This window comes from Pseudorca crassidens, chromosome 16 (assembly GCF_039906515.1).
Source record: "Pseudorca crassidens isolate mPseCra1 chromosome 16, mPseCra1.hap1, whole genome shotgun sequence".
NCBI classification, from domain to species: Eukaryota; Metazoa; Chordata; class Mammalia; order Artiodactyla; family Delphinidae; genus Pseudorca; species Pseudorca crassidens.
Genome location: NC_090311.1, coordinates 76,412,380 through 76,434,500, shown reverse-complemented (window position 1 = coordinate 76,434,500; position 22,121 = coordinate 76,412,380).

Below are 22,121 nucleotides of genomic sequence, written 5' to 3'. Positions count from 1 at the left end.
TTGAGCTGGAACAGCTGTCTTCTTCTGCCCTTGGAAATCAGTGCTCCTGGTTTGGGGGCCTTCAGACTCAGACTGGGACTTACACCATTGGCTCCCCTGGTTCTCAGGCCTGTCAGTTTGGACTGGAACCACACTGCCAGCTTTCCTGGGCCTCCAGCTTGCAGATGGCAGATTGTGGGACTTCTCAGCCTTCATAATTGCTGAGCCAATGCCTCATAATCTCATTCTATATATCTGAATATATTCTATTAGCTTTGTTTCTCTAGAGAACCCTGGCTAAAACAGAGAGGTTACAATTATTTTTCAAGGTCAAAGGATTGCTGTGTGGTAGATGTGTATTTGAACACTGTTCTGTTTGAATCTCAAACCCATTTATTGAGTAGCTTATATACCAGGCACTGTGCTAAATGTGGGCATGCTGTGACAAACCAGACATCTGTCCTGTTCTTATGAAGTGTCTTATGTAATTATTTGTATTACAGGAGTTGGTCATTCAACTCCTTATTTATTCTTTAACCCTCATGTTAAAAAAAAAAAAAAGAACAGTTTGACATATATTTTAAAGGTTTCTGTTCACTTAAAAATTAGTGTACAGTTTAAATCTACTGGCTTTGGCTGGAATAGCTGAAACTCTCATTTCCTTTTGTTAATTAATTACAACACAGATCGACATTTTATGGAACTTACTTTGATCATTAAAAATATATAGATAATGGTTCATGAAAGGAAACTATTTTGTTTTCTAAATATATCAACTTCTCAGTTTGATTCAGAAACTGATGACTAGGTTGATCTTTCTTATACAGTTAACCATTTTTTACAGTCTTGGTCTGAGCACTGCAGAAAGCAGGATTAAAGATCTTTAAACATCAAACCTCACATCCTAAATCCTAGTTTTTAGTTTCACGTCAATGGAGCTCTTACCCCAAATTCCTTGTAAGACAGTAGGACTAAACCTGGAAAGCTAGGAAAGTCAGATTCCTGGATCCACATCCCTTATCACTGACTCAGATTTCTGGAGTAGAGTTGAATTTTAAACCACACTCCTAGGTGATTTTGATGCATGTGGACCACACTTCACCATCTGAAGAGCATAGCTCAAAGATACTAATGAGATCACAATTATTTTGATATTTCAAAATAAAGAACAAAAAATTATTTAAATGTAAAATTATTGAATAGTTGATCTTATAAGGAGGTTGTGGAAACTTTTCATTTCTCTCTTTCTTTCTGTATATTTCTTCTCTTTTCACGTCCATGTCACCTCTCTTTCCTGGATACCTCTCCTCTGTATATTCTTCTCTCTATAGTCATTCATTTAATATATCACTGTACCTTGGAATCCATCCGGGATTCTTATATTTCATAACTATTTTTGGACAATCCCATCACTTCTGTGTCTTCAACCACTGCTCATAGGCTAGATCCAAATTTTTATCATATACAGATTTTTTCTGAATTTTGGACTCCCAGCTCTATTCAGTTCTCTAATGGTAATGACTAAATGACTCCAAAGACCTCAAATTCAACATGTCCAAAGTTGAAATTAATGTTGGCCCTCCAACCAGAAAATCTGTCCGTTCCTTCTTCTGAGATTTCTCTTTCAGCTTTAATTTATACACTACAATGCAGCCATTCACCCAAACCAGATTCCAGGAAGTCATCTTTTTCTCTTCATATCCTCTCACCCATTATGTCAAGTCAATCAAAAAATCCTCTCGATTCTTGTTCTTAAAAAAAAGACAAAAAACCCAAAACACTCATTGTTTCCATATCTCTCTCACACCTTTGTCCAAGGCCTCATAATTTCTCACTGATGTTACTGTAATGGTTTCTTATTTGGGCAAACTTTTTCTGGTGCTGATTTTCCTCAAAACCATTCTCCACACTGCTTCCAGGTGGATCTTTCTAAAATACAATTCTGATCACTTACTCCCTCGCTTAACATTCCTTAACAGACCTCCATTGCTGCCAGGATAAATACAAACCTCTTGGCATGACATGCTCTATCTGCTGTGTACCTGTCTAATCTCATTTCTCACATTCTGCTTTTGACACTCCAATCACACTGAATTCCTGAAAGTTCATATCCAGAATGTACTACATTTCAGAACTTTGTACATTCTGTCCCCATGACTGTGATTGCCTTTATCCCCTTCTTTGTCCTCTCAGCTTTCCTATATTCTTCTCTCTCACTGAATCTGGATTATGTGCTTAGGCAGTGTTTGAGGATTTCAGGGATAAGCAGGAAAACAGATATGACCTGGCAGTAGTACTCATAATCTTTATTTTGATGGAATGCATGCAGAGGAGGTACTTTCCAGCATCAGAAGTCTGGAGGCTTAAGGGGTGGGAGCCACCGTCTAGAAGGGGAGGGGGCGAGACCTCGAGGGCAAGGGGCTCAGAGAGAGCCTTCTACCTCTAGAGGATGTGCTCAGCAGCCTGGCAAAGACTCTCGAGGCAGACGGCTCCCAAGGGAAATAGTGGCTTTGTGTTTTTTGTTGTCTTGTGGTTTTATCTTATCTTTGGCTAGCAGGCATTAGGTGCAGTTTTGTGGGATATGAAAGCAGAGAGACTCTAAAAGGCTAAAAATCTGCTTAATTTAGTGATGTTTAACAAGCTAACAATTGGATGGGTAAAAATTTGAGTTTGTCACTGTTGAGCTTTCAGGGAATACATCTCAGTCTGATCTAAAGAAATAAACAAAGGCCAATATATAGGAACCGTCTTTGGCTCATTTGTATGACTGGTGTCTCTATGATGGTGACGCTTTTATCCCACTGCACTATTATTTGTTGTTTGTATATGAGTTCCTTGAGAGCAGACATGAGTTTTTATAATTCCTAATATGGACTTCATAGGATCTAGAGTAGTGTGTGCTACAAGGTGGAACACTAATAAATGTCTGTTTCATGAATAATTATTCATATCATATCCATGTATTTTTTAATTCATCCAGAAGTGTTCCTCCAACTGGATGCTGTAAGAAAGTCTCATCTACCTGGAGACACAATATTTAAGCTAGATTTGTGTTCATGCAGGACTTAGGCAGTCATTTAATTTCAATAACCAAAATCTTCAAACTTGAAGAGAAAGTAATTCATTTCTAAAATATAACTTGCTTATAGAAACATCACATTAAACTCAGAATATATGCCGATAGGCCAAGGACATCCAGTTTTCAACCCTGCTGTAGTCTAGGAAAGAAGTTTTAGTAATTTATAGCTATTTCCCTCAAAGCCTACCGGTGTCAGAGAATATGGGTTCCTGATGCCAGAGTGATTCCACGAAAATTGGTCTGCGCTGTTGATTCATGGAGGGTATTAAGACACATAGCTGAGCAGTTCCCTGTGGTAGGAGGTCAGGGAGATGGAAAGAATGGGTGAGGCTAGAAAAGAAATCCATTGTCTGCCCAGGATAGCAGAGCCAATGAAGGGGACAAACAGTCTCCATATGTATAAAAATCTAAACAAAGAGGATTCCGTCATGGATAGACAGAAGAAATTTTAATTAGAAAACTGAACTCAACTGGATTAAATGATTCACAGAAATGACAGGCTCAGCTAAGAAGCCAGCAACTGAAAAGGGTGAAAATAGTGCAAATTTCAGGTGTGATCTGATTCAGGTTCCAGCTTTTACCTCTGATTCATTCAGCTCCTCTCTTGTTCTTGTGTCATCCTCCTTCCCTATGTGTAATAAAATAGTTTTAGCAGTTCCTGTCTTCACTACCATATATCACGCCATTCATAAGGAGAGTGAGCATGTTGGTCCCCAATTTTTCAGAAAAAAAAGCCTCAAAATTCCGTCCTTGGATCAGTTTAAGTCATAATGCCAACTCTTAACTAATTTTATTTTTTGTCAAGGGGAGTGAAATGTTCTATTTGGCCTCACCTAGTTCATGGGTTCCACATCAGGAAAATCTATATTTCTCCTTTACATTATGAAATCCTCTACAGAAACCTGGGGCTGTCAAGATGGTCTGGGGGAAAGGCTGAGGGAAGACAACCAGTGGTCCCTACAGAAGATTAGATGAGGAGTGGTCGGGTGGCAGCTCAAGCAAACTAGCCCAAACCTGGCATAGGAAATATTTGTAGTTAGCCTTTGATGTATTTGCCTAGTTTTTATCAGTATTTTAAATAAGACTGCTCCTCAAAGCAACTTATACTTTTTATCTTTTATCTTGTTTATCATATTCATTTCCTAATCCCCCTTTTTTGCGGGTAAACTCCACTTCAAGTCCAGTCTCAGCTCAGATTCAAAATTTGAGTTCTCTGACAAACAAGATCTGGCTTAATTTGGCATGCTAGATATATAATAGATACAATAATACACAAGGAAGAACGCATAAGGTATAAAATTTGAACTGTCATCCAAATAGTGGGAATGGCTAGCTCATTTCCAAATTTGAGTTTTCAGTTCTTTATTAACGTTCATATCACTTACTAATCCTTTTTCTCTAAATCTGTAGCTGTTGATCTGTGATTGCTCCCTCCGTCCCTCCCTCTCTCCCTTCCTTCTTCCCCTCCCTCACTCTCCTATTAGAATGTAGTTTCCATCTGTCTCATCCATGGGCACATTTCCAGCACTCAGCAAAGTGCCCATTTCAGAGGAGACACTCATTCATATTTGCTAAGCAAGCCCACTGCATTACCTTTCACACTTTATTATGTTGTGTGTCCTACTTGAACATGGCTATGTACATAGTGGACCAAGATACATTGTACAGGCTATAGTTACGCAACAGAGGAAAGCTCACGTGATGCACAGGGCTGAGACCCATGAGCGTCCTGCTCTTTGCATTTTGTTTTAAACAACTGTCAAGCTTCACTGACATTTATAACTCTCAGATCTGAATAATGCAAATAAGTTCTTCCAGGGAGGGAAATCTTTTGTGAAATGGAAAGCATAATGAAGCTTACCTTAAGTGTTAACAATATAATGAAAATAAATTATCTCAGAAATTGGAAATTTGCATTTGAATTATCAGAAACATTTACTGAGCTAAATGTCAAGGAAAAAAAAATCCCACAATTATTTTATATTCTGAAGCTAGGAAATATAGCCAAGATTTGATAATCACACTCTACTTGATTTTTCTATTCTGTCTTTATCAGTCACGTCACATTTTGTTTCACCATTTTACTGGAACAAATATACGTGAAATCACTATCAATATCTTCCTGACCTTGTTCAGCAGATGAGTACCAAGGAAAAATGGGACCCTGGCTTTCTACATGAAATGAGCTGATTGTAGCTACTTCTATTATGGCAGTTCTTTTTAAGAGGATGTTTCACCAAGTAAAGTCTTGGTAAATTTAAAACAATTGAAATCGTATCAAGTATCTTTTCTGACCACAACGCTATGAGACTAGATATCAATTACCGGAAAAACTCTGTAAAAATTACAAACACATGGAGGCTAAACAATACACTACTTAATAACCAAGAGATCACTGAAGAAATCAAAGAGGAAATTAAAAAATACCTAGAAACAAATGACAATGAAAACACAACAACCCAAAACCTATGGGATGCAGCAAAAGCAGTTCTAAGAGGGAACTTTATAGCAATACAATCCTACCTTAAGAAACAAGAAACATCTCAAATAAATAACCTAACCTTACACCTAAAGCAATTAGACAAAGAACAAAAAAACCCAAAATTAGCAGAAGGAAAGAAATCATAAAGATCAGATCAGAAATAAATGAAAAAGAAATGAAGGAAATGATAGCAGAGAGCAAAAGAACTAAAAGCTGGTTCTTTGAGAAGATAAACAAAATTGATAAACCATTAGCCAGACTAATCAAGGAAAAAAGGAGGAAGACTGAAATCAACAGAATTAGAAATGAAAAAGAAGAAGAAACAACTGACACTGCAGAAATACAAAGGATCACGAGAGATTACTATACGCAACTCTATGCCAATAAAATGGACAACCTGGAAGAAATGGACAAATCCTTAGAAAAGCAAAACCTTCCAAGACTGAACCAGGAAGAAATAGAAAATATTAACAGACCAATCACAAGCACTGAAATTGAAACTATGATTAAAAATCTTCCAACAAACAAAAGTCCAGGACCAGATGGCTTCACAGGAGAATTCTATCAAACATTTAGAGAAGAGCTAACACCTATCCTTCTCAAACTCTTCCAAAATATAGCAGAGGGAGGAACACTTCCAAACTCATTCTATGAGGCCACCATCACCCTGACACCAAAACCAGACAAAGATGTCACAAAAAAGGAAAACTACAGACCAATATCACTGATGAACATAGATGCAAAAATCCTCAACAAAATACTAGCAAACAGAATCCAACAGCTCCTTAAAAGGATCATACACCATGATCAAGTGGGGTTTATCTCAGGAATGCAAGGAATGTTTCATATAGGCAAATCAATCAATGTGATACACCATATTAACAAATTGAAGGAGAAAAACCATATGATCCTCTCAACAGATGCAGAGAAAGCTTTTGACAAAATTCAACACCCATTTACGATAAAAACCCTCCAGAAAATAGGCATAGAGGGAACTTACCACAACATAATAAAGGCCATATAAGACAAATGCACAGCCAACATCATCCTCAATGGTGAAAAACTGAAATTATTTCCACTAAGATCAGGAATAAGACAAGGTTGTCCACTCTCACCACTATTATTCAAAATAGTTTTGGAAGTTTTAGCCACAGCAATCAGAGAAGAAAAAGAAATAAAAGGAATCCAAATCAGAAAAGAAGAAGTAAAGCTGTCACTGTTTGCAGATGACATGATACTATAGAGAATCCTAAAGATGCTACCAGAAAACTACTAGAGCTAATCAATGAATTTGGTAAAGTAGCAGTATACAAAATTAATGCACAGATCTCTTGCATTCCTATACACTAATGATGAAAAACCTGAAAGTGAAAGTAAGAAAACACGCCCATTTGCCATTGCAACAAAAATAATAAAATACCTAGGAATAAACCTACCTAAGGAGACAAAAGACCTGTATGCGAAAAATTATAACACACTGATGAAAGAAATTAAAGATAATGCAAATAGATGGAGAGATATACCATGTTCTTGGATTGGAAGACTCAACATTGTGAAAATGACTCTACAACCCAAAGCAATCTACAGATTCAACGCAATCCCTATCAAACTACCACTGGCATTTTTCACAGAACTAGAACAAAAAAATTCACAATTTGTATGGAAACACAAAGACTCCAAAGAGCCAAAGCAGTCTTGAGAAAGAAAAATGGTGCCGGAGGAATCAGGCTCCCTGACTTCAGACTATACTACAAAGCTATTGTCATCTGGACAGTATGGTACTGGGACAAAAACAGAAATATAGACGAATGGAACAGGATAGAAAGCCCAGAGATAAACCCATGCACATATGGTCACCTTATCTTTGATAAAGGAGGCAAGAATATACAATGGAGAAAAGACAGCCTCTTCAATAAGTGGTGCTGGGAAAACTGGGCAGCTACATGTAAAAGAATGAAATTAGAACACTCCCTAACACCATACACAAAAATAAACTCAAAATGGATTAAAGACCTACATGTAAATCCAGACACTATAAAACGCTTAGAGGAAAACATAGGCAGAACATTTTATGACATAAATCACAGCAAGATCCTTTCTGACACTTCTAGAGAAATAAAAATAAAAACAAAAATAAACAAATGGAACCTAATGAAACTTCAAAGCTTTTGCACAGCAAAGGAAACCACAAACAAGACAAAAAGACAACACTCAGAATGGGAGAAAATATTTGCAAATGAAGCAACTGACAAAGGATTAATCTCTAAAATTTACAAGCAGCTCATTTTCAAAAAAATAAACAACCCAGGGCTTCCCTGGTGGCGCAGTGGTTGAGAGTCTGCCTGCCGATGCAGGGGACGCGGGTTCATGCCCCGGTCCGGGAAGATCCCACATGCCGCAGAGCGGCTGGGCCCATGAGCCATGGCCGCTGAACCTGCGCGTCCGGAGCCTGTGCTCTACAATGGGAGAGGCCACAGCAGTGAGAGGATCGCGTACCACAAAAAAAAAATAAGAAGAAGAAAATAAACAACCCAATCCAAAAATGGGCAGAAGACCTAAATAGACATTCCTCCAAAGAACATATACAGATTGCCAACAAACACATGAAAGAATGCTCAACATCATTAATCATTAGAGAAATGCAAATCAAAACTGCAATGAGATGTCATCTCACACCAGTCAGAATGGCCATCATCAAAACTTCTACAAACAGTAAATGCTGGAGGGGGTGTGGAGAAAAGGGAACTCTCATACACTGTTGGTGGGAATGTAAATTGATACAGCCACTATGGAGAACAGTATGGAGGTTCCTTATAAAACTAAAAATAGAACTACCATACGACCCAGCCATCCCACTACTGGGCATATACCCTGAGAAAACCATAATTCAAAAAGAGTCATGTAGCACAATGTTCATTGCAGCTCTATTTACAATAGGCAGGACATGGAAGCAACCTAAGTGTCCATCAACAGATGAATGGATAAAGAAGATGTGGCACATATATACAATGGAATATTACTCAGCCATAAAAAGAAACGAAATTGAGTTATTTGTAGTGAGGTGGATGGATGTAGAGTCTGTCATACAGAGTGAAGTAAGTCAGAAAGAGAATAACAAATACCATAAGCTAACACATATATATGGAATCTAAAAAAAAAAAAAAAAAAAAGGTCCTGATGAACCTAGGGGCAGGTCCTGATGAACCTAGGGGCAAGACCGGAATAAAGACGCAGACCTGCTAGAGAATGGATCTAAGGACACGGGGAGGAGGAAGGGTAAACTGGGACAAAGTGAGAGAGTGGTAGTATATATACGGACACATATACACTACGAAATGTAAAATAGACAGCTAGTGGGAAGCAGTTGCATAGCACAGGGAGATCAACTTGGTGTTTTGTGACAGCGAGAAGGGTGGGATAGGGAGGTTGGGAGGGAGGGAGATGCAAGAGGGAAGAGATATGGGGATATATGTATATGTATAACTGATTTACTTTGTTATAAAGCAGAAACTAACACACCATTGTAAAGCAATTATACTCCAATAAAAATGTTAAAAAAAAGAGGATGTGTTACTCTTTACTGAGTGATAATGAGCTTCATGAATAATGTTCAAATTCATAAAAGATTAATGTCAATAGAGGCAGCTTGATTATATATACCTTTTCCCCATATTTTTGAGATTTCTTGGGATAGTGGAAAATCAAATTTTCTTTTATGAAATATCTCTTTTTTATAATAGAGGAAAACTAAATTCCTCATATAGAATAATATAAATTTGAACGAAGTAAAATATTTCGGTTGGCTGGTAGACAAGCCAATGATAAGGTATTTTAGATATTCCGCCTGAAAGAACTAAGATTGTGAAATAAAAATTCTACCCACATAATAAATTAAGAGAACAAAAGGAAGAATTTTCCCTAATAATTCTAACATGAGCCAAATAAGCTAGTTTGAACCTGAATATATAATTACATTGACTAATGAAAAAGCCACATTATAAATCCCTTTTACCTTTACTGTCTTGTATGCTTAGAATTTAGTCTCGATAATACCATCAGCCATGGAATAAGAATAACAACTGGTATTTGTATAATAATCACATGGATTACAGTTCTTATCTTATTTCGTCCTCCCGGCCCTTGGCAATGCAGATAATATTATCCTTTTATTACTTACAAAGTGATGGATGATCAGAGACAGTAAAAGACAAGCCTAAAATGACACCAGCATGAATCTGGGAGTCCTGACCATCAGGTATAGGGTTTTTTTTCCCCCCATCGCCCAAAGGACTGCTTTCCCCTCTGGGTGAAGTCGTATGCATCAGAAACAACCTGGGAGGCCCTGATTCCCCAGTATCACACTGCCTGCTGTGGACACCTTTGTTATGGCTTTATGTTTTATTCCAGTTTGTCTATCCTTTCTTCCATTGTCCATTGCTTCATATTCTTGGACACCATTTCCTGGCCATCTGGCTGGATGTCCTCCAATGGCCATAGCTGAGCCCCCATGTCACTTGCTACACACCTTATTTTCTTTCTTTCTGTACTTACCAGTACAAGTAATCCTTTCATGTTTGTCCTTGACAAAAAAATATGGGGTCTACATGATTTATATTCAAGGAATACAGTAGATTGTATCACAACACACATAAGGAAAAGACTTTATTCTATTATAAGTAGAATTGTTAAAGAAAATACAGGTTACCCAGGTAAATTTGAATTTCAGGTAAACAGATTTGTATAAGTGTACCCTAAATATTGCATAGGGCATACGTATCCTGAAAAAAATATTTATTGTTTATTTGATATTCAAATTTAACTGCTTATTCCATATTTTTTATTTGCTAAATCTAACAACCCTAACTGTAAAAGAAATATGACTCTTTTTCAAGTCACCTCAGATCTCGTTTAATAGTTTAAGTACAGGAGGATTCTACAGTTAGGATTGGAATATGTGAGGAATCCACAAATGAATATTCACAAGAAGCATTTTACATGTCAAAAAAAAAATATTTGCTTCCAATCCAGCAACTCACTCTTTCAGAAATCACCAAGATCACACGTTGAGGCAGAATGCTGCATGACAGATGGGACATTAGCCTGCTTTACATTAGGAAACTGGGAAGTGAGTGTTCTATGTAGTTGAAAATGTCTGCAATAAAATTATGCTTCTGCATCTCAGTAGATTTCAAATTATAAAATTCATGCTATGCTTCCTGACAGCTTTCCTGTTAACATATTAATTTCAAAAATTATTGGACGTGCTTAATATCAACTTCAGACTTTTAATTAAGAAAACCTAAATATTATTGGTTGAGTTTCAGACTACGCTATACTAACCCAATACATTTGCCTCTCATGTGTATGACCTGGGTAAATCTTGTGGTGGATGCAAGGCTGGCGTTTGTTATGGAGGAGTTTAAATTTAGATGGGACACATAACCAGAAAGTACGGGGTCTTTAATTAAGATGTCAATAAAATACCTGAGTAGATTAGTACGTCTTTGCATATTTTCTCCTTTGCTTTTCACTTTTTTGCACCTTCAGTTTTGTGTATATGAGATCTCCATTTCTGTCTCCCAGAGCTATAATTTTCATTCTAATACTAAAGAAGTTTCTTCATTTCTAGATTAAGCTACTTGCTTTTCAGTTCTATTCTGCATATCCCTCACTGTGCTTCTAGTGGTGTCTGTTCTTTGTGCTTACACTTGTGGCTTTTTTCCACTTATTCAATCATGAGAAGTCCTCGTGAAAGTGAGTACTAACTTAGCAAGACTTACTTAGTAAGACTTTACTTACTGAGAAAGTAAAATACACTTATTTGGCATATCTGTTGTTATGCTTAATAGATATTTTTATCCATCAAAGATCTTAAGTACTGTACTTGTGTCTGTAATATATAAGTAATCTTATGATTATCACCAAGATCACTGCCTAGTATTTCCTTGAGGGAGTCTGTAGGTGTGAGTTAGCAAGTTCTTGTTCCAAAATGTGGGAATATGATAATTTTACTTATTTATTAATATTTATGTTGTTTCCTTAAAGGAATATTTAACAGACTGAAAAAAAGAGCCACTTTTACCTTGGCAGTTTTAGAATTAATTGTCATCAAATCCCAGACTTAGGAGGAATCTTAATAGAAATTTGGGTCCACAAAAACAAAAGTCAGAGAGTCTACTCATGACATTATCAGTTTTATCAGGGATAAATTATTAGCACCACTACAATAGCACTACATTAGTCAGGGTTCTCCCAAGAAACAGAACCAATATGATATAAATATAATATATATAATATATATATTATATATTTACAAATATTATATATTTATATTTAATATAATATATAATATATATATTTATGTTTATATATAATAAAAGTAAATTTATTATATGAAATTGATTCCTTTGACTATGGAGGCTGGTAAGCCTCAAGATCTCTAAGGCAAGCTGGAGACCCAAGGAACCAATGTTTTAGTTCATAAGCCATCAGCCAAGAAGAATGCTCTCTTACTTGGGGAATGGTCAGGCTTTTTGTTCTATTCAGGCCTTCCACTGATTGGGTGAGGCCCACCCACATTAGGGAGGGCAAATCTGCTTTACTCAGTCTATCTATTTAAATGTTAAACTCATCAAAAAACGCCCTCACAGACATACCCAGGATAATATTTGACCAAATACCTGGTCATCCTGTGGCCCAGTCAACCTGACACATAAAATTAACCCATCAGAGGTTCTAAAATCATTCAGAAATTCAGTAAAAAATGGTCACTTGGAACCTTTTAACAATTATCTTTGGAGAGATTCCTTTTGCTATTTGACTGCAGGAACTACAGTGTATTGGAAACGTTCAGGTTAACTTTGTGGAATTATACTTTAAAAATAAGAGCTAAAATCAAAGGAGACTGTGGAAGTCTTGCCAAATGAATCAACTAAAATGCCAAGAGAATGGGCTGTTTGTTTGTTTTCCTCATTTGTGGGTAGAAAAGGCTACAAATTAGAATAATACTGGGGTGAAATTACCCCTTCAATCACCTTAAAAATAGAGCCTAAACTGTGTCTAACCAGTGCAGTCTAATTGTCTATATAACACAGTGATACAAAAAATACAAGGCATCTTTATAAAAATCATGTTTTTTATTTTTTGGTATTTTATGATTCCTTGACATCTGGGGCCTGGGAGATTGCATCTCCCATGGCTCACTAATTCCTAGAGGTAGCAAACTACTTCCCTGTGAGTGCAACTTTCATATGCAGACCAAACAATCCAAAGCCCATGTCCCCCAACTACCTCCTTTATTGGGTTCTCACAAGGCTCCTACATTCTGTACCCTGCCTGATCTCTCAGGGCCAGTGCCAGACAATTCAGTGCAGCCCCTATACCTGAGAGCCACTGAATTCATTCAAACTAGCTGATTCTAAGCCTGCTTTCACTTACATGTTTCTTCCCACATAAACCATAATAAATGTCCTTGTCATGGTTTCCTCCTGCTCCCCTCTGCCTCCTGATTGAGCCTGGTACTTCCTCCCGTGCCCCCTGCCCACCCATGGCATGGCATGCCCTCCCACTGGGAACTGCAATTAACAAACCATCTTTTCAATGGCAGTTGTCTCCTAGTCTGTTGGTCTCATCACCTCTGAATAATAATAAAACCTACATTTTAAAACAATAAATTATGTATATGCAAAAGTGTGTATGTATATTTGTAGCACATTTTAACATAAATGTCTCCAATTGGGAAACAAGTGTAAATAACTTACTCGCTCAAGGTCACCCAGTATGTCTTCAAATCTGCCTTTAGAATCCATATGGGTAACCACACGACTAGGCTGTTTTTCTTCAATCTACATGTCAGGATTGCTAAACTGAGTCAATGCTGCTCTTGAGTATTGTCAGGCCAGGATGCACCCATCCAAGCTTGAGGTGTGAGGGAAGCAGCAGTTTCTCCTCGGACCTGTGATGAGTTTTCAAATCACATCTCAATAGACTCTCTACTGGGTTCTCAGGCACTGTCACAGCAATAAACTCAGTGGTCACTTTGTGTTTATGGTGCTTGGGTCTGCGTTTATTTATTATTGGCTGTGATGGGTCTTTGTTGCTGTGCGCGGTCTTTTCTCTAGTTGCGGCGAGCGGGGGCTACTCTTCGTTGTGGTGTGCGGGCTTCTCATTGCAGTGGCTTCTCTTGTTGCGGACTTTAGGCACAAGGGCTTCAGTAGTTGTGGCTCGAAGGCTCAGTAGTTGTGGCTCACGGGCTCTAGAGCACAGGTTCAGTAGTTGTGGTGCACGGGCTTAGTTGTTCCACAGCATGTGGGATCTTCCCGGACCAGGGCTCGAACCCGTGTCCCCTGCATTGGCAGGTGGATTCTTAACCATTGCGCCACGAAGGAAGCCCAGTTGACTATTTCTTTGCTCTACATAATAACCAATGATTCCATTTTTTAAATTTCAAAATAAAAATTTAAATAAAAATGTGAAAGGGAAATAAAATACTTTCAATACTTTTTTTCCATTTTGAAAATATCTCTACCTTTGTTTGATACAGATTTATTACAGGTTTCTTTCATATTTCTGCATTCTATAAAAACAATATTTTCACCTGTGACATTTTAATAAAATACTTATGATGGAAATAACCAGTACCTTCCCAACTTTCCAGTTTACAAACTTATGCCTTGAGTGACAGAAAAACCAACATTACTTCTAAAATGAGGAATTCTCATGAAAATATGGTAGGTTTGTGTGTTTCTGCAACTGTAATAATTGTGACTGTTAATAAAAAAGACAATGGTCTGTGTTCTCTCCCCTTAAAAATAATATTTTAGAATGAATTGGAAGATACACATTTTCTATATGACAAAACCTCAGAACATTAGAGGAAATTATCATCCCAATCGATGGATAATCATCTTGTCATTGTAAGAATCTGGATGGCACTCTTTATAGCTGGTAAAGAACAAAACTCTGCCTAATATTTTCTCATAACATAAAACTGTCATTTCAAAATATAAAAGAGGTGGCAAACTTTGTTTTTCCTGTGCAGCTTATTGATGTGTTTTCTCTCTTGTCAATAGACTTGTGGGCAGCTCAGGAGATCTGTCAGTAAGTTGGTCCTCTGCGGGTGCCATATGCCCATGAAGAGAACTGAACACGATGAAGTCTCCAGTTTCCCAACCATCCATCCAGGGAGAGGAAATCAACATTGTCTATAACAGAATCCTTCTAAGCAGGGCAGGTCAGCTTCAATGGGTATATTTTAACTCCAACTCTACCAAAAAGCACCGTCAAGCTGGAAAACCATTCTTTGCTTGTGTTACTGTATGTTGCTTTCTATCTGACTAATGCACACAAGTGGAAAACTTATGACCTTCACTACTGCCACATTCTTTTTCGAATAGCTGTGATCATAGCAACAAAAATTTCTGATTCAAGGGAAAGGCATAGACTGATGAATTACACACTATCTTCTCTTTGAGAGCCACAAATAACTGCTCTGTAAATCTTGATGTTAGCAGTACTGGCTACTATTGGCTAACAGGTAGGGCTCCTGAGCTATGGAGACACGGCTCAGGAATTATCAGGGTGCTGATCTACGCTGGAGTGTGGACTGCTGGTCATAGTTCATTAATGGTGTCAAATTTTAGTTTGCAATTTCCTTGAAAAACAGCGAAATGGGCATAGACAGAATGCACTTTGATTGTGATACTGTAAATTAGAATATTTTGGCATCAGCAATCCATACCTGTGCATTCTTTTCTTTATTTAGAATTATGCTCCCATTTTACCACTTGACTGTTAAAAGGTTTATTAGACACAAGAGGATGAAGCTGAACACAAGATAGGGTAAGTAAAGGCTTTAGACATAGCCAAACCTGTACTCATTCATATTCATTTATTCATTAAACAAATATTTATGGTCATCTTACCATGTGAAAGCATTATTTAATGCATGGGATAGAGCAGAGGGAAAAACAAAGTCTTACTGTATGTATAATTTTGGGAAAATCATCTTTAACTTTTATGAACCTCAATTCTATCATAGATATCAGGTTATAATAACATCTAAGCACTGGGGGGGGGTAATATCAATAATAAATGTATTGGTTCCAGCTTATAGTAGGTAAGAAAAATTTAGGAAAATATTATTATTTGAATTATACTAGACACTATTTTTTTAGACACTATTTTTATTACTATTTCTAATGTACTAGAAATGACACAAGGGGAGAGAAAAATGTAAAAACAAATTATTTACATAAAAGATGGTATCAATAATTTGTCTATTTGCTTACGAGATAAAGTTGGCACAAGTTTAGAAAAACTCATTTAGGATTACTTAATGTCACTTTAAAAGGAGGTTCTTTGTATTTCAAATGAAGGGGAAAATGTTGTAGTTTGAATTTTGGGGATGAGGGTTCGTTTCCAGCCAACACAGGTTATAGTAATGTTATAGTAAGTATGTTAAGATGTACCTTGTGTTTTTATAAACTTCTGCAAAAATCCTGTGTTGATATTGATGTTCAGTTATAATAGTTGTGTAAGAGACCAGGTGAATTCAAGAACTTGCAAAAGTCCTGATTCTGCTGATTTCTACATTTGGGTTGAAACATTGATATTCAGTCAAAATGCTTTTTTGGATATCGATAGAGTCTGAATAACTACAGGAAACTGACATAATGGATTAGATCGCAGACTCAGAGAAATGGTAAAAATCCACAGATTGTACCAATGCTTCAGGGGTTGCATCTGGCTCTATTAAAGTATAGATCTTCACAAGCTTAGGGCCTAGCTTTATTTACTCTCATCCAATCCACTGCTCTGAAGTTGGGAAATCAGAGAAAAACTGAACACAGCAAATTATTTCATTAAGATTGAAGTGAGAGACTGTTTCTTGCTAATGGAAGTTTTATGGTCACACAAAAAAGTTAGTCTAAACTGGGCTATTGGTTTTTTTGTTTTCTGGTCTTTTTTTTTTTTTTTTTTTTTGCCACACTGTGTGGCATGCAGGAGGATCTTAGCTCCCCAACCAGGGATCACACCCATGCCCCCTGCATTGGGAGTGTGGAGTCTTACCCACTGGACCGCCAAAAAGTCCCTGAACTGGGCTATTGTTGAGGCAGGAAGATAAATAGTATGAGTTCAGTAGAAATATGGTGGCAAGTGTGGGTGAGTAGAAAGGGGGAGGAGGAGGGTCAGTGGGGGTAGAGATGTTATAATGGACCAAAAGAGAGGTGACCTGGACTAGCCTCAGAGCTGAAAGCTGTCTCGTGTAGCAGTGTGCCTACCTTGGGGTGAGTAGGGAATCTGCTTGGCTCAAGCAAATATGTAAACTGATCACATAAGTCAGTATGTTGAGAATGACAATAAGTATTTACAAGTAAGGCTGAAAAGAATGATGAGGTGATGGATTGAAATTGGATGCATATATCAGTGTGAACTCATGCTTAAAATATATCTATATCCATAACTATATCTATGTCCAGAGATACAGACTCAGAGATATACGTGTGTACATGTATGTATGTGTGTGCATGCATGTATATACACATGACCTGGCTCTGTCCACCAAGAAGGCCTAGAAGCACTGACACTTGGGCAGCAATGAGCACAATAAACACCTAGTCCTTGGTTTCTAAATACAAACCCTACATTGACAGAACCAAGATTCTTTGGAGAAATTGTTGACTCTGGGTTAGGGCACTGGAAGTCCAACTTTTCTTGGAACACCTTGTGACAGAAAGTAAGAAAATGCTCAAAGAATGATAGGAACATGCCACAATATCACTTTCAGAATTCTCACTGGCCAAAATTTAGGAAAACTGGATAATGGTAGGGATAGAATATAACCCACTGAATAAAAACATAAATATGTCTACACCGATATAACTAAATGAACTGAAATGAATGAATCAAAATAATTGGGGAAAATGAAAAGCTTTTCTGTACAGTAGAAAGTTAATATTAAATGTTTTATAGAAAAAAACGATAGACTACAAAGATACCACAGGCTTACTATCATCGTGGTAATTGATTCAGAAGAGAGTTGTCAATGGAGGCTGAGCTGATGGGTGGCGGTTGATGGGAAATAGGATACTAATATAACCTTGGACTATCACCCCCTAAATTGAATATATCAGTTACAAAGGTGGGGGAGGATGGTGATTATATGGAGAAAGCTGGTTAAAAGAACATGACCAGGTTTTAAAGTTTAACCTTCCCACTGGTCGGCAGCATCAACATTGTGGGCCCCTTATGCGAAGCACAGAAAAAAGTGCACGATTTCTGTAGTTTCCCTGCCAAGAAAGCACATCTTGAGTCTAGTAATGAGGAAACCTTGGGTGGACCCAGATTCAGGGCCATCTGACAATAATTACGATTTACATTTTTAAAGCTGTGAGGCTCAAGAACACAGAAGACAGAGGAAGTCTTCCAGTTGGGAGAAAACAAAAGAAGAATGACAACTAAATGCAATATGTACCTCTGAATGGAATTCTGAACCAGGGAAAAAAGAGATTTCACTGGCATAGTCGGTGAAATTTGAATGGTATCTGAGGATTGGAAGATTATGTCACATCAGTGATGATTTCCTAAGTTGGAGGGTTATATAGTGAGGGTGATGAGGCATCCCATCTATAACTTGTTCATATGGCTCAGAAAAAGGCTGCAAACAATGGACATACATACACATATAGTATATGTGAGATTGAAGAGAGTTAACAGCTGGGGAATTCTTTGTATAATCTATTTAAAATACAGTGGTGTTGACTAAGATCTATAGGTGCAATTGTGACTTGAAAATCTAACTCAGGATCAATAGTCATTATCACATTTCAGCACAAGGCGTATTTTTGTTACAGTTGGCACCGATCTCTGGAATGCCTTTCCTTATTTCTGACTTGGCTTTTAAATTGGACCTGAAGTCTTCTTGACAATGTGACTATATCTCTCAGACTTGTGATCCATCAGCCAATGGCCTTTCCCAGCCACACACAGTCAGGCCACTTCATTCTGTGGACCTGTAACAGTATATTCTTGACTTCACTGCTATGATAGCTACGCTACAGCCCTAAGAGAATTGTTAGGGGTGAAAGAGCATGTTCGAGCTGAAAAGGAGCTTGTGAGATGATGCAGTCCAGCCCCTTCATTTCATAACTGAGTAAACTGGGCCCCAGAGAGCCCAAGTAATTATCCTAATATCAGCTGTGTAATTAATGGCAAAATCATTATGAGGACCCTGGTCTTTGACTCCCAGCCACTGCAACTCAACAGCTGCTGTGTAGGAATCCTGCTTTTGGTTTGTAGAGCCTCATAAGTGTAGCTGTCTATTTGATGGGAAGGTCAGCACACAGTGGGACACACTTATACTCACTTTGCTGATCAATCGATCAGTCCTGTAGACTATCAAGAGCCCAAGCATTGCACGTTCCATACCTTTATGCCACCACACCCACCTCTTTGTTGTTCCTCTTACACACCATGCATACTCCAGCCTAAAGTCTTGTCCTAGTCAGTTCAGGCTGCTATAACAAGATACCATAGACTGGGTGGCTTAAATAACAAACATTTACTTTCCAGTTCTGGAGACTGAAAATTCTGAGATCAGGGTGTCAGTATGGTTGAGCTCTGGTGAGGGCTCTCTTCCTGACTGGCAGGCAACCACCTTCTTGCTGGGTCCTCAAATGGTGGAGAGAGAAAGGGCTCCAGTCTCTTCACCTTCTTAGTATAAGGATACTAATCCCATCATGGGGGCTTCACTCTCCTGACCTCATCTAAACCCAATGACCTTCCCAAAGCCCCACTTCCAAATGCCATCACATTGGGAGTTAGGGTTTAGACATATGGATTCTGTGGGGGCACAAACATTCAGCCCATAGCAGGGTCTTTGCTCTAGCCATTCCCTCTGCGTGGCATGCTCCTCCCCAGATAACCTCTTGCTGAATTTCCTCTGCTCCTTCAGGCCATGTCTCACCCTTTCAATATGGCAGACAGTGACTACCACATTCAATTCCATAAACTACACCACCTGCTTCTCCACCATCCGTGATCCAGGTAAGAGTACTTGGTTCTACTTTTTCTTTTTTCCATTATCTTAAATTTTTATTTATTATGTTTATTATTCATTGTCTATTTCCCCTATCATAACATAAGATCCACCAGAGTGAGGATCATTGTTTCACTGACTGATGCATCGTAAGTGCACAGGGCAACGTCTGGTACATAATATGTGCACAGTAAATAGTTACTGAGTGACTCCATCAGAGTTATTCCATAAATCCATGTCTAAACCAATCACTGGCAGTAGAATTATCCTGATATGTTTAGACAAGTGCTTCTCAAAGTGTGGTTCCCACACCCGTGGCATGAGCATTACCTGGAACCTGGCACTTGTTGGGTCTCACCCCAGACCTACTGAATCAGAACCTCTGGGTTTAAGGCCCAACAACTTGTGTTTTAACAAGCTGTCCTGTTGAGTCTGATGCAAGCTCAAGTTTGAAAACTGTTGGTTTTCCAAACCACTAACCCCTAACAGCTATCTGAACAAAACAGAGGCAGGTGGGTAGGCAAAAACAATGTGTAACATGGGTCTTTCTATGTTTTAAAATTTGTAGCTAATGATTATGCTCTTAATAAGTCAGAGAATCACACTCCAAGAAAAACAAACAAAGAAACAAACTAGGAGGAGCATCTTCAAAAGTTATGACTGTGAAGAGAAAGCTTGGCTGCTACCACTCCTGCTGTCGCTGTTAAGAGAGGAGCTGGTATTACAACTGCCCTACTCATTGCCCAGATCGTCATATACCATTACCTGCCTAACCCCTGTCCCTACCCCATTCAGAGAGAAGGGCTGTTGTGGCCCTGCACCAATCACTTCATATTCTGTACCTGCTTTCTCATTTGTTAAATGAAAAGGTTGGATCAGATGACTTTCCAAGTTTCTTTGCATTATTCATATAGTGTCCCTTTCTATTACAGGGTGGCATCTGGAGGCGAGGTTGCATAAAAAACACTTGTTTTAACTTGACTCCATATTTTAATCAGGCACAGGAGGCTACAGTCCAGGCTCTCTTTTGTAATAAAAATGTCATTATTCATTTGTTTAAATATATCTCGCTAATATGATAACTATTTCTTGAGATCCCATCTTGTCTATCATTTTGTTATTTAAAGTCACTAGTGGTAAAAGACACAGTCCTCTTTCCCGAAGGAACACATAGTCTAGTAGGAAATCATGTGAGTAAATCAAAGGTGATACACGAATAAAATACTAGCAGAAAGGATAAGGCAAGTGTGAACTGTAGTTATGCTACAGGCACTTAAGGGCAGAGAAGATTATATCCCTGGAATGTTAGTTATTAAGGAATATCAATAATCATATAGAAGCTTGATATTTAAACTAAGTTAGGGAAAATTTGGTAATGGTAGGACATTTTTATACTCTCTTCTAAAATCAGAATGACTTTCCTGTTATTCTTTTTGCTATTTCTGATGTCCCACTTACTTTATTTAAAAGGTGTCCACTGTTTCCCTTATCCTCTTGATAGGAACAAAGTAATACTGATACATGTACTTTAAGTGAATTGACAACCTGAAATCACCATGGTGGTTGTGTTCACTGTGGAAAATTCTACAGACAGGAGGCTCAGAACAGGACAGCACCAGGGATACCTTCCTCTCGCTCCCTGGGCCCTATGCTAGGGGAGTGATGGGTTCAGAGGAGATCCACAGAAAGTTGTCAAGCTGTTCCCTGTGGCGTGGTGAATTGCCCATGATTAATCATATTTTAAAGTATATTTTGATCAAACAGGTCTTTTTCTGACTCTAAATTATCCAGGAATACCAAGAAACTATAGCTACTAAGAAAAGGAGTCATGTATAATTCCATCCTGTGCCAATTAGCTACTTACTCAAGGATCCTCATTACTTTAGATATTTTCAGCATGTCAAAAACTTAATAGACATTATTCATTCAACTGTATAAAGAATGCACTGCTAAGTGAAATACCTAATTCACTTGATCTGAGATGAAAGTGTATCAATTCATCGTGGTAACATTCAAGATAAGAAATTTGACGGCCTACATGGGATAGCTTTGATGAACCAGACTCTGTGCCATAATCACATAAACATTTCATGGGTTCTTGCAGGGAAGTAACTGCAGACTGGTGTTTCTTGGCATAGCCAGAGTATTGCTTCAAGGGGCAAATAACTGGGAGAAACACAAGACACCAAAGGCAAATGGTTAAAAATAGAGTCCTTCACCCACTTAGAATAAAATTCCCATTCCTTTGTAAAAGGTTCCCTGATGATTCCAACTCTGGTTTATGAGAGGCTGGGCTGGTGGGATCCTGTGCAGAGTAGAGGCACCAGACTAACATTTCTGGGGAGATGAGAGTTGGAAAGACCCCCTGGGGAACATAAAGCTGTCTTTGCTTCTTTCCATTTAGGTCCACTGTCTGATTCCACTTGGAAGGCTTTCTTTATTTGTTAAAAAAATTCTGTACCCTCTGAACTGACTGAAGTGAATTGCACTAGCATCTCAACAGACTTTGTAGTGAAATATCCTGTGCCAGTCACACACACACA